At 48.6% G+C, this 13,970-nt stretch overlaps 1 long non-coding RNA gene across 3 annotated transcripts; it reads left to right on the forward strand.

The window, feature by feature from the left end:
• The first annotated feature begins 178 nt into the window (after positions 1–178).
• On the forward strand, positions 179–12,968 carry LOC103734910. Of its 3 annotated transcripts, none has more exons than XR_607303.3 (3): positions 179–395; positions 12,226–12,455; positions 12,676–12,968. It is a non-coding gene; the product is annotated as an uncharacterized LOC103734910 (long non-coding RNA). The 3 variants fall into 3 exon arrangements; XR_001872460.2 differs by having other exon boundaries at positions 12,745–12,968; XR_607304.2 differs by lacking the exon at positions 179–395 and adding an exon at positions 471–595 and having other exon boundaries at positions 12,745–12,968.
• Positions 12,969–13,970: the final 1,002 nt, after the last annotated feature.

Consider the following 13,970-nt stretch of genomic DNA (forward strand, 5'->3'; position numbering starts at 1 on the left):
AGCCCCGGCTAGGCAGCGTCCCCTCCTCGCCTTAGCGGCTCCGCTCGCGGGCTCGTGAGCTCCTCTTCACTCGCTCCCTGCCCCCGCCGCTACCGAGGCCGATGCCGCGCGGAGCCGGGCGGGCCACGGCTGCCTGCCTCTCCCCAGGTCCCTCTCCAGAGGAGGAGGAGGTGGGGGCGCGGCGCGGGCGGGGCGGAGAGGAAGAGTCGGGGGAGGCGGCGAGGCTGCGCCCTTCGCTCTTCTCCAGCGATCCCCGCGACCGGAGCGGCCCCAGGCCGGGCCCGAGAGCGCAGAGGCGCCAGGCAGCGGAGGGAGAGAGGAGGAGGACCGGAGCCTCGCCGCGGGAGGGTGCCCAGGGCGAGGGCGTGCGAGGGGGAGTGACTCCGCGCGCGAGGGTGTGTGTGAGTGTGTGTAGAGAGGCGCGCGCGTGAGTGGCGGGGGGGAGTGGAGGGGCGGGGGGACCAGGCAGAGCCTGGAGCGTCCCCCCAGGAGAGTGGAGGAATCCTAGGGTGTGCCTGGAGGTTGTGGTTGAGTGTGCCGACGCGGGTGTGAGCGCGTGTGCCGACAAGGGTGAGCACCGGGCGAGAATGGCAAGGTGAGCTTGGCTTGGGTGATGGGGGAGGAGCCGGGGTGCGGTGTGATCGTGAGTTCTCCCGGGCGTGTGTGGCTGGGGACCCGGGGAGTGTTGGCCAGGAGCGCCGGCGCGCGCGCGCGTGGGGTGTGTGCACTGAGCTGTCTGTTTCTCATTCACTGTCCACGCGGCCTCAGCAACTGCTGGAGGCCAAGCCCGGCCACCTGGCGAGGTGGAGACAGTCACCGCACTCGCTTCCAGGCTACCCCTGGGCTGTCAGTTGCGTGTACCGAGGCTGGAGGGGTCCCACCGGGGCAACACTGTCTATACGCCTAGGTCAGAGCCGCTGTCCTACTGCAGCGCAATGGTATGGCCGGAAGGTCAGGATTCGCTCCCTTCCTCCACCACGAGTGCTCAGGATCAAAACTCGGGACTCGGGAGCGTGAACTCTCATTCCTGAGGCGGGGTCCTCTTCCTCCCGGAGGGGACCCAGGCCCACAGTTCCTTCTCAAAGCGCAAAGATCCCTAGTGTCTCGGCTCAGGATAGGAGACTGGCGGGCACCCACTGAACTGGATGTCCGGCCAGACTTCCACGGTCACGGCCGCTGCGCGCGTAGAGCGCAAGTCCTGGCTTCTGGGCCGACGGGCGGCGCCGGCTTTCCCTGTGTCTCAGGCCAGCCTCGGTTCAGGGAATCCCAGGCTCTCAGCCTGGAGCTCGCGAGGCAGGCAGCTTCGTGCCTCAGCAGGGACCTGAAGGCTTTGGCTGCAGCGATCACAGTTCTGAGTGAGGAGAGGTGCGTGCTCAGACATGGATGGAAAGAAATTCGAAATGTGCGGCGAGAGTCAGGGTGAGGGTGAACAGACGTATTTGCAGGCATGCCGCTGGAAAGACTCTTCTGAGTCCAGAATAGGGTTTCTGATTTGTGGCCACCCGGAGCCTGAATCAGTTAGTTATTGTGGCCTGAGCTGTTCAGGGGGGCCTCTGGTAACTTGGAGACGCCTATTCACAGGCTCACTTACTCAAACCAAAGCTCTCTTCAGTGTGTTAGTCTGAAAGGTGCACAGTTGGCCCTTCAAAAGGTGGGCGTGGGTCCCATTAGCATTTGCCTGGAGTCCTGGAACTGTGTGGGATTTGCATACTGGTTTGCATACAGTAATAATGATTAACAACACTGCCACTCCCTGGCCAACCCGGGTAGAATTCAGGGAAGGCCCTCCCTCCCTTCTCTCTATGGGGAAAAGCTAATTTTCCTCACAATTGCCAACCTTGGCTGTAGTTGACAGGAGAGGCAGTGCTTTGTCTCTTGGTTGTTAGGTCCCAAAAGCAACACTTTCCTTTGGTCTTCCACCCCCATCCAAACTTGGGATAGTGGAAATCCAATATTTTATTTCTGCCTAGGTTTGAACTTCCTGTTCATTCTCTCTATTGTTTAGCAACTTGGGGGTATCTCAGGGGACAGGTATGTGGGACCATAGCCCTCCTTTGGAGTGATCTACTGAGACAGCTTGTGACCTCCAGAGCCTTAGAAGCCTAGCTTGAAGCCAGGACCTCATTCACACATCATGTCCCACCCCTCTCCTCCCCATCCCTCCCAAGTGTTTGTGAACTACTCTCTCTTTTTCTAGTCCAGGCCAGTATGGGTTTTGTTTACAGTCCTCTCCATGACCAGATGATGTGAAAAATAGAGCAAGTGAGGGAAGAAAGACGGTCCCTGGACCTGAGCAGCTGGAAGAGACACTGTCCAGAAGACATGGGATACTGGTCCTCCATCCCTCTGCACATCTCTTCAGCCGTGCCTCCCATTCCCCCCTCTGTCTCTGGCCCAGCCTGGCCGGGATTTTTCACTTGCTTTTCCCCCATGACACGGCCGCTTTTTCTTTAACTCTCAGCTTCTATTTAAAAAGCTAATTTGGGAGCTTGTCGATGCTCCCAATTCAGACATTTTAAATAGGAACTGAAAGTCAGGAGCTGCCAGGGCACTAGGTTTCCTCCTCTCACCATTGGCACAACTGAGGGGTTGGTTCAATCACTCTGTTGGCCCTGGCCCTGTGTGTCTGTGTGTGTGAATGCCGGCAAGCTCAGTGTGTATTTCAGGCTACCTTTTCTATTTAAAGACAGTGCTCCTATGGAAGGCTGGTGTGTGTGTGTGTGTGTGTGTGTGTGTGTGTGTGTGTGTGTGTGTGTGTGTGTGGTGTTCTTTCCAAGCTGTGCACACATGAGGCTTCTTTAGTCCCGAGGCTCTGGCCGCTATTTGCAGAGCTTCTCACTGTGTAGACTGTGAGGGTAAGAAGCCGCTTAACTCAAAGTCAGTTCCCTCTTTGCTGATATGCCAGGCTGATGTGTGTGCACTGTTCTTTCCCAGTGCTGCTATGCTCAGGCTTGCTCTTTGAAGCTTATCTGAGAGAGAAGGGTCTCCCCCATCCTCACTGCTTGTGGCTGTCCTGCTTTAGTCATTTGTCCCATCCTGGGCAAGCATTTTGGAGGTGGGACTATTCTGAAGGATGTAGACTTTCTGCATTCGGGGTACTGTGTACCTTGCAGGGAGAAAATAAAAATAAAAACCCCATAGACTTTTAGGTCAAACTGCCTGAGTTTGAACCTGCCTCTGCTGTTACCGAACTGTGGGACCTTAGGGAAGGTACTTGACCTATCTGTGCCATGATTTTTCTCATCTCTGAAATGTCAAATGATAGAATTGGAACACCTAAGTGAACTATCAAAGCATTTAGAACAGTGCCTGGAATCTAGTAGTTGGTTGTTGTTCTTCAAATAAGAGGTACAGAGAAATCTGGCTAAGGAAGAAGATAGAACTTCCAGATTACACACACACACACACACACACACACACACACACACACGCCCGCCCCATCGAATCATATGCATATGCAATAAAAATGCCAGGCCACAGCCCACTATGTCAAGGTCATCTTATTGGGATAGCTGAGTCCCCAACCTTCAGTAAAGAACGATGGAGCTGAGCATGGTGGCGCACACCTTTAGTCCCAGCACTTGGGAGGCAGAGGCAGGTGGATCTTTATGAGTTTGAAGCCAGCCTGGTCTACATAGTGAATTCCAAGCCAGCTGGGGCTACAGGGAAACCCTGTCTCAAAAAGACCAAAAAAAAAAAAAAAAAGGAATGATGTAATAGAGGTAAAGTCATAGGGATCAGGGTGAAGAAGAGGCCTGACAGGGCAGATACACATAGGCGCACATAGGGAATGTCGCAGAGACCAGTGTCATGTAGAAGGAGTAAGTTCCAGGACCTGATTGTCCACATGCTCTCGCCTCCCTACTTTCTAAGCACATATAGCCGTGCTTCAGAGGGGTGCTCAGCAGGGGTGGGCTCTAGTTCTAAGTCTCCCTCAGACTTGGTGTCACCTCCTTTGATCCTACCACTGCCTCCCACCACTGGGCAAAGGAATTTATGCATTCACTATCACACACAGTCCATCTCTCCTCAGTCCAGGAGCATATGAGGAGGACGTTGACAATGTAGGAGGCCAGGAGAAGGAAGAGGAGATACAAGAGACTGAAGACAGGAAGACTATCTGAGGGATACAGCACAACATTGCAAGTCCTGGGAATATCTGGCTTTGCATGTCAACTTTGAGCTAAGCAGCCACCCTATGTTGCCTGCTGGCTATGTCTTCCAGAGTCTTATGATAGACAACATCACTTACAGATGAGCAAGGGAAGGTGGTTGGTAGAGGGGGACCACAGCCATGTGAGGCTCTGCACTTTTTTGATTGCTAGTCTGGGGATGCTCGCTCTTCTTCCTCAGGGTAGGGATGTACCTGGGGAGGACACTCGTAGCTTGGTCCTGATGGCCTCTCCCATGGCTAGCTTCCATGACCTTGGGGTGGGGAGAAGCTGAGTTGGTCAAGATCAGGGTTGTAATAGAGGTAAATAGAGTAATAGAGTTTCCCTCAGGGCGAAGTCTGCCTAGGAATCACACAGGACTGTGGTGACATGTTTTTCTTTGTGTTTTCCAAAGTGGGGTAAGTGATGATGGTGTGGATGCTGCGGAAGGCCAGGGGTTCACCCCTCGGGTATTATTTCAGGTTGTTTTGTTAGCCAGACAAGGATGTGTCATCTATCACTGATGGCCTTGATGGCTGAACTCAGAGCCATCAGAAGGTTTGGTCCCTTCCTGATGGGAAGACACTCACTTCCTGCAGCCCTAACCTTACTTGGGAAGCCAGTATCACTATCCTTAGACCACTGAGACAGTGTCACAGATGCTGGACTCAGTGGGGCTTCAAAAGTCAGTCCTTACTATAGGCATCTCAACCCCCCAGCACCTTCATTGACTGAGCAAATCCTGGGGGAACATAGCTTGGGGAGAAGGGGAAATCTGTAAGTATCAAGATCTAGTCCTCTCAGAGAGTGGGCAGGGAGGGGGCAGAGGTGAGGGGAAGAAAAGAAGTATGAGCTGAATTGGAGACATGTCCTAGGAGTAGAAAGGGTCATTGGTTTAACTTTTCTGTAAACAGTTTGGAGAAGGCTGGGTGCAGCTAAGGATCTAGCTCTGAGGTACACTGACTGTACCTCCTCCTAGTGTGTGTGTGTGTGTGTGTGTGTGTGTGTGTGTGTGTGTGTGTTCATGTGTGTATAAGTACCCATGTATGTATAGATGTGCATGCACATATGATATGTGTACATGCAGAGATCAGACATCCACCTCAGGTTTGTCCCTTACGCAGTATCTACCTTGTGTTTTGAGACAAGGACTCTCTTTAGAAACCAGGACTCACCAATTAGGCTAAACTGGCTGGCCAGCAAGCCCCAGGGATCCTCCTGTCTCCACCTCCCCAGTGTTGGGATTACAAGCGCACACCGCTGCATCTGGCTTTCTACACAGGCATTGGAGATTGCTTGTGTGGTGAACACTTTACCAACTGAGCTATCTCCCCAGTTCCAGATGCCTCTACTGCCCATGTACTATTTCCAAGATGGTGTCTTGTTCTTTGTGTTTTCTCTGTTTGCCCCTTTCCCTGGAGAGTTTATGCAAATTTTAGTTCCAAGTTCACTCAGATACTGAAGATCTTTTTCTGAGCTCTCCCTGGCTCCTAGCTACCAGATCTCTCTGTCTTTGTTCACTTCCACATCTGCTGCATCTACCCTTTCTGTTAACTGCTTCTATCATGCCCTCTCTCACTTCTGATCTTACCCAACCTTCTACTTACACTCTTAGATTTTTTTTTGATATATTTTTATTTTGTATGTGTGAGTGTTTTGTCTGCATGTGTGTAAGTGCACTTGCATCGTGCAATACCCATAGAGGCCAGAAGAAGGCGTCAAATCCTCTGGAACTGTAGTTATAAACAGTTGATAGCTGCTTTGTGGGTTCTGGAAACCAAACTCGGGTCCTCTGCAAGATCAACCAGTGCTTTTAACTGCTGAGCCATCTCTCCAGCCCCTCCTCTTCTTTTGAGCACTCAGGTGTTCTCTTTGATGGCATCCTGTCTTTTTACATCTTTAAGCCTTTGCACATGCTGTCCCTTCCTCCAGAAATGCCCTCCACTGCTTCCTGTTTGCCCCACATTGTGCGACTTTTCCTGGGGAAGACAAGAAGTATTTATTCACTTCAGATAGGAGACTGATGATAGATCAAGGAATGATTCCACCCAAGTCTAGCTCCTAGTATGGGTGAGGGGTATCTTACAGGAGCATGGGTAACCCAGAGGGAGCTGCATCACCAAAAAGCACAACCCCCCCTTTAGGTGAAGACTCAGGAAAGCTGCATCCCTGGAGCTCTCTCCCAGTCCAGAGAGTTTCTTCTTCCAACAATTGTTTGCTAAGTTTAAAACCTGGGAAAGGGCCTTGTGAATCCTGCAAGTTTCTGGGTTTCCTGAACCTCTAAGCTTCATTGGCTCTCTTAGTCTTAGGAGTCTCCTCCTTCCAGGAGGGAATGTTTGTTTCGATTCTGAGGAAGTAGTTACAGAACACTGGCTCCCCAGTAGACTTCCATTCAGCCTCAGATCTTTAATACCCAGCACCAAGTTCACACACTGAATATTGATCAAATCCTCCCTATATCCCAGATGAGCCAGCCATGCCCCCTTTCCACCCGTGTGGGCTCAGTTGTCAGTATGGAGGTGTCCCTTTCCACCTTTAGGTTCTGTAAGGCAAGGACCACTTCTCAGCTGATTCTGACTCCTGGTTCAGTGTGTGGCACATCTTACATGCTTAATGCATTTGCATTGTGAATTTTTTTTTAATTTTTGTTATTTTGGTCTTTTTGAGGCAGGGTCTCCCCTGTAGCCCCAGCTGGCCTGGAACTCATTATGTAGACCAGGCTGGCCTTGAACTCACAGAGATCCACCTGCCTCTGCCTCCCAAGTGCTGGGACTAAAGGTGTGTGCTACCACACCCGGCTATTGTGCGCCCGGCTATTGTGAATTTACTTTAAATGCCATACCTGTGGCTCCCTTGATTATGAGTAACTGAGAATATGTGATAAACTGGCCATCTGATCAGTCTCCAGGTCCTATCTGACTGTTCTTAAGCACTGGCGTGAGGGCAGAGAAAGAGGGCAGAGGCAAATGGAACAAAGGTGTTCAATTTGGGGCTGAGCCTAGAGGAAAAGAGTCTCAAAGCTCCTCTCCTCCAGGGAAAGGCTACAACGTAGGCCTCAGTAGGTGATGCCTGCAGATTGGGCCAGTGTTCTTACTCTGAAAGACTGGTTCTCAGGGTATTCTTTTCTTTCTGCCCTGGCAAGATGTGAATCACATCGTTAGAAGAACATTGCCTCTTTGGGAACAGCCAGGACACAGTTGCTGTGTCCCTGGTTGTTTACAGCTGTGCCCATAAAGACCATCATGGGGGACTGTCAAAACCCACTAGCCAAAACTGTAGGGGTCATGCTTCAATTGTTCAATAGCTACAGGGAGTTCATAGATATCATATCGGACAGAGCAGATAGAGAGCATTTTTCATCACCACAGTTGGACAAGCTCACAAGTTCATTGCATTCTGCCCAAAGTGACAAACTTCTTGGTGTCGGAGGGCTGTTGTGCAATAACTATGAGGAGGCCCAACCTTAGCAGCAGCTGTCAGTTCAGACCCAGTTTGGCTCTTTACAGTTCAGATGAGCTAATTCATTTAGCCTTCATCAGATGTTACTTTATGCCTGTTTTACAGATCAGGAAGCTAAGGCCTAAAGTTCCACAGCTACAGTTACCTGTGGAAGCTGCTAATCAAACTCTTTTTCTTTCTCATGGACAGGAGTAGATTATTTTTTCAGGTTCCCTTGGGGGTAGTTTTGGCCATGTGACTAAGCGCTGATCAAGGTAACATAGGCTGGTCTCCAAAAGCACCCAGTTGATTCTGTATGCTGTTTGTCTTTTTTCTCTATCCAGTAGCTAAACAGAATTTCAAAGGACTCAAGGAGGGCAGAGCCACAGGAAGAAAGGCGCCTGCATCCCTGCATGACTGTGTGGAGCAGAGACTTTTCCTAGCCTTCTGTGAACTGTGAAATGAGCAACAGCATAAATTATTATGCTAATTGCTGAAATGTGGGAGCTGTGTATTGAAATAGCAAGTCTACCCTGACCAATGCAATAGCACGGAGAGGATTTAAGCCCTAAGTCTGACTCTGCTAATGTTCAGTCTTCCCCTCCTCTAGGCACAACAAATATGACTCCCTTATGAGAATATCCTAAATGGTCAGCATTTGATGGACCTGTCTTTCAGTATCTCACATCTTAGATTTGTGCTCTCTGATATGATAGCCACTGGCCACATGGGACTGTTTAATAAAATTATATATTTGGTTTCTTAACTGTAGGGGTCATGCTTCAGTTGTTCAATAGCTACATGGAGTTCATAGTTACCATATCGATCAGAGCAGAGAGAGAACATTTTCATCACCACAGAAAGTTAAGCTGGACAATGCTGTCTTAGGCAGACCTGAATTCACAGTGCACCCTTCCTCAGAACCCCAGAGGAAAACTGAAGTTGAGGGCCCTGCTCCCAAGAGCCCTCAGTGAGGTTGTCCTGAGTGTAAAGCTTTCTTTCTTGCCTCTGGGGCCTTTGTCCTCACCTTTGCCAGTGAGTCTTCTGGCTATAATCTTATGTTCTTCTGAATTAGCTGGTAATAGACTTCAGATATGACTTCTTCAAGCAGAAAGAGCCCTGGCTGCCCAAATGGCCCATGTCACCTAGAAGCAGGACTAGTACTTCGTTCCCACCTTTGTTCCTCTGCCCTTCTTCCCCACCTCTGCTCATCTAACACCTATGTGGAGGCCTTCTTTTCACACCTCCCCACCCCTCCCTGCAAAGGACATTTCCACACTTCTCAGCCTGTTCAGAGAGAACAGCAAGTGTTCTCGGGGCAGAAATCAAAAGCAGACCACAATGGGAGGCTTGTTCAAGAGACAGATCCTTCTGAATCCCTCTAATGCTAAGCCTTGTTCACCTTCCCCTCATGATACGTGCATGTACTTGCACACACATACATACACACTCACACTTTTTCCATCTTCTTAATTTCTCTGCAGAGTCACTAGAGAGGAAAGTGGATTCTTGTATATCTCTCACAAGTTGTGATGTCCAGAAACCTCTGCTCCTTGACCCCAACCAACTACTTAAAATTTCACTGTGTCTATAGCTGCACCCTGCCCACCTCCTTCCACTGGCCTTTACCTGACATACAAAGTCAGGTGTAGTGGTTATGATTTATGTTGGGGCTGAGACGAGCTGAGGGTCTTCCCTTCCCTTGATTATTTTCATGGGGACCAGAGCAGATCCAGGCAGTGACTCCAACTCCCTAGACAACATCACAATAAATTGCTGCCGCAGCTCTTCTATAGCTCATAACTAGTAAATCAAATCTATTGAACAATACATTTACTGCAAATTTAAGAAGTTGTTCTTCCATTTTTTAAGTGTACGTGTTAAATCATACTCAGAGTCATAAAGAAAGGAGACACTCTGCCTTAGTGTGAGGAAAAAAACAACAAAAGCAGCCACATGCTTAAAGCACTCAGAATACTGCTTGTCCTTTGTTATTAAAGACCCTTTCTGATGGATCCCTGGAGCTTCCTCCCTCCCAGGCAGACTGGCATCTCCAAAGTCTCATCCTGACTTCCTAACTAATGCTGAGGTTGGTTTTGCAAATACAGGTTCACTATTTACAGGGTCCCTTTTGTTCCAGATGCCTGAAAGTGGGGAGGAAAGGAAACAGACAAGAGCCCTGTTAGTGAACTACAACACTGATGGGATGGTGATGAGGGACCAGAGGGCATGAATCAGGGCTGTCCTTCCCTAGGGAAGCTTCTTTTAGTCCCCACTTCATCCTTTCCAAATGCTACTGAGTGAAAGGCAGGCCCCGCCTCAGGATACCTTGAGAGTGCTTTGTGTATCCTGCATGCTCTGCCCCCTCCATACCAACAGGAGACCTGGCATGCAGGGGTGGGATGGTGAGATGGCTTAGCGCGTGCATAAACGCACTTGTAGCCAAATACGATCAAACCTGGGTTTGATCCTGGGGAATTCACTTGGTGGGAGGACAGAACCTACCCCACAAAATTGTCCTTTGGCTTCCGCATGCTCGCTGTGGTGTGTGCCCTGTCCCATCAATCAATCAGTCAGTGTAAAAAAATAAACAATTCATCCATCCCTCTAACATACACTTACTAATTACTATGCTCTATGCATACTGGTGAGCAAGATAGGAGGCCCAGCCTTCTTGGAACAGAGCTCATGACAAAGAGAAGGCCAGGTATGAGTCTACACTCTGAATGGATGCTTAGGTTTACTAAAAACCTCACTGAAGGGTCAGTGACGACTGGGGGGTAAAGAGATGTTCATTTTACAAATTCTCTGTGTGTATGTGTGTTTGGAGTGTGCTTGTTTGTGTGTGTGTGTATATATGTGTGTGGGTGTGTATGCACATACATATGTGTGGAGGTCAGAGGTCAAGTTTGGATGTTTTCTTTGCTCTCCATCTTGATTTTTTTTTTTTTTTAGGACAAGGTCTCTTGCTGAACCTGGAGTTAATCAATTTGACTAGGCTGGCAGCCAGTGAGCTTCAGAGACCCACCTGTCTCTACCCTCCCACCCCTTAGCACTGGTGATACAGATATGTGCCACTGTGCCCTACTTTTATGTGGGTGCTAGGGCTCTAAGCTCAGGTCCTCACACTTGAGAAGTAGGCACTTTACTAACTAAGCCATCTTCCCAGCCCTGGAATTACAAATTCTCAACAATCCAATGAAGCATGTCTATTCCTGTTCCCAGTTTTTAGATGAGGAATTGAAAACATCACCTAATTGTGGTAGTGATGGAGCTTGTGTGATTGGGGTGTGCCTGGACTCTAGGGAAGCTTGTGGCACAGCCAGAGAAGCTTCCCTGGAAGATACGGCATCTGAGCTGAGTCCAGAATGGAGGCAGGAATTGGGATGGCATAAGTGCCAGGGAGAGTAGACACTGAGGAGTAAGCAGGACACAGCAGGGCAAAGGCTGGCAAGACCTGTGGGGTCTCAGGTGCCAGTGGAGGAATTGGATCCCATCCCGCAGGCCATGGGGAATTACTCAGGGCTTCAGGCAGATGCATAGTTTGGTCAGATCTGTCTGTGCTCACAATCCTATTTTGGCCCACTTGTGTGGAGGATGGATTTGAGGAGGGCTAGACAGGAAGCAGGGGGACCAATTAGCAGGCTCTTGCAACATTCTAGGAGAGAATTGATGGGGACCTCACCTATTGCAGATGGACAAGTGAGGCATGAGAGAAATATGTGGAAAATAAAAATAAGCAGAACTCTGATTGGTTGGATATAGAGTAGCACAAAAGGGCCCAGGGCAGGCTGTGTTGGGGGCAGATGATGACGCTTGTATTGGGCATATAAATGCGATGCACAGCTGATCGGCATGGGGTGAGGGATAGCTGTGGCTTCTTCTCTGGGAAGGAGGGAGGGAGGAAAAGAGGGAAATTACAGTTCTGTCTTAGTGCTTTCCAGCCAGGTTGTTGGTGCTGGACTGGAAGAAGCTGTCAGCTATGGACATTTAAGACCCAAGAGCAAAGCAAACCTTCAGAAACCAGCTAGGGTTAACCTAAAACAAGCTCAACAACTCCCTTGACTTCAAGCGGGGGAGGTGTGGGGAGGAGAGAATTTTTAAAATGAAACTGAACAAATCCCAGCATAGCAGGCCGCACTATCTGGAGGCTTAGAATGGCTGATCGTTTGAGAGATAAGAAGAGAGATTAACTCTTGGATCTCATCCTTCATCATTCTATCCTTTCCCTTATTGACCCCCAACATCACACATATGAGCATGCACACACACACACACACACACACACACACACACACACACACACATATTCAGATGTGTATGTGCTTTGTCATCTCTAAACATCTCGCCTCCCTCTGCACAGCAGGCCTTTCACACTTCCTCTTTGTAACCTGCTGTTCTTTCTGCATGTACCTCTCCCTCCCAGTTCTCCAGTGGGCAGAATTATAGTCTAAATCCAGATACGGGGCGTCGCTGATGCCTGGCCCCATTGTTCCATGTAGAGATTAGTTGTTCTGTCCTGAGTGTCCTTATTATACTCCCCCCAACCAAATATTACCACATATTGTGTCTCTCTGAGGTGTTCCTTTGCTGCCAAGCTGAGCTCCTGAAGTCTTATTTGTCTTGCTGTCCCCAGCAACTAGTGTAAGATCTGGTTCATCACCAGAGTTCAACAACTGTTGGAGGAATGAAAGAGCACAGCCCCCAGAGGAGGACCGTGGTACACCTTCACCAGCTTTGGCTTTATTGAAGAGTGTCACCTTTGTTCTCCTGATGTGCACACGCCACATGAGAAATAAAGCTGGCATACACAGGAGACAAAGCCATAAAAGCAGTGTCCGACTTCACCTCCCATGCTGTGAGTAGGTATGTGTTTCTCTGAGATTGGTCTTTATTTTATTCCCACCTTATGGAGCAGGGTTCAGCCTTTGCAAAGGTCAGTAGCTCTTCTGTGCTGAAATGATCACACACTTGTCAGGTGGCTCAGCTTTCCATTACATAGCAAATGCTTGAGGTGACCAACTTGTAATGGACAAAGGTTTGCTTTGGCCCACAGTTTCACGTGTTTTACTCCATGCATGGTTAGTCTAGCTGTGTTTGGACCTGTGGAGGCAGTACACCATGGCAGAGACAAACCTACTTCCTTCATGACCAGGAAAAAGAAGAAGCAAAGAAGAGGCTGGGTTCCGCTGTGCTCTTCCAGGGTATGCTGCAGGAGACTGGAGGACCTCCCACTAGAACCCCACCTTCGAAAAAATGAATATTTGGTAACTTTAATCTGGATTTCATCTACATGTATCTTTGGACTAAGATGAGTTTGGGGGCTGGAGTCGGCTCAGTGGTTAAGAGCACTGACTGCTCTTTCTGAGGACTGGGGTTCAATTCCCAGCACCCACATCATGGCTAACAACTGTCCTAACACCAGTTCCAAACGATCCAATTCCCTCTTCTGACATCTGCGGGCATTGTACAACACAGGTGCAATATACTCAAACACATAAAATAAAAATAATTTAAAAAAATAAAATAAAAGTTGACTTTTTCGTGAATTTATCATACGCATTATTTTACTTTTTTCAATATTTTAAAAATATTTTTATTGAGTTTTTGTGCATTTCACATAATAGAACTTAATCAGATTTAGAACCCCTCCCCAATCTGTGCCCCCACCAGATTTCATGCATTCTGTCATATATGTTAAGTCCTTTCCAGTCAAGCATTTGTACCCAGATGCTTCAGTGCAAGTTCATCACTGGCGTCTAGTCAGCCATCTAGAGTCTCTCCCTTAAAGAAGATCTGCTCTTTCTCACCCAGCAGTAATCCCTGTTCCTGAAGACAGGGCATACTTTGGACACAGGACTTGGAGTAAGGTAGCTGGTACTGACCTGGAAACCTTTTCCCTGAATGAAGACTAGCTCTCACAGTTCTAGAGGATACTATGCAAGCTGATAAGGGAGAAAAATCAATCAGTGGTTCAACCCAACTCTAAAATCTAATAACCACAATGACTGGCACAGCAAACCATCTCTATTGGAGTCGTAGTGGCACTTTTATCTAGCGGGTAATCAACAGCTACCTAATTGAACTTAAAGTCTTCTCAATGAGAGGGAATTCATGGGTGGTACTGTAAATATAGCCAAATACACATGACTGGAGAAGTCATAGATTCTAGAAAGAACCCTATTTCTGTCATATCTCTAGACAAATGAAATTTCTTACTGTATACTAAATATGGATCTTTATATTTAAAGACAAGTATACCATACACCACTCATCAAAGAAGCTTCTTTCTGTAACAGATGGAATCTATTGCAAAATAGCCACAACTGGCCAAACACAGAGCATATATGTCTGAGAAATGCTCAGCACTAGGAGCCATCC

The sequence above is a fragment of the Nannospalax galili genome, unplaced genomic scaffold (assembly GCF_000622305.1).
Source record: "Nannospalax galili isolate Female #2095 unplaced genomic scaffold, S.galili_v1.0 scaffold475, whole genome shotgun sequence".
Taxonomy (NCBI): Eukaryota; Metazoa; Chordata; class Mammalia; order Rodentia; family Spalacidae; genus Nannospalax; species Nannospalax galili.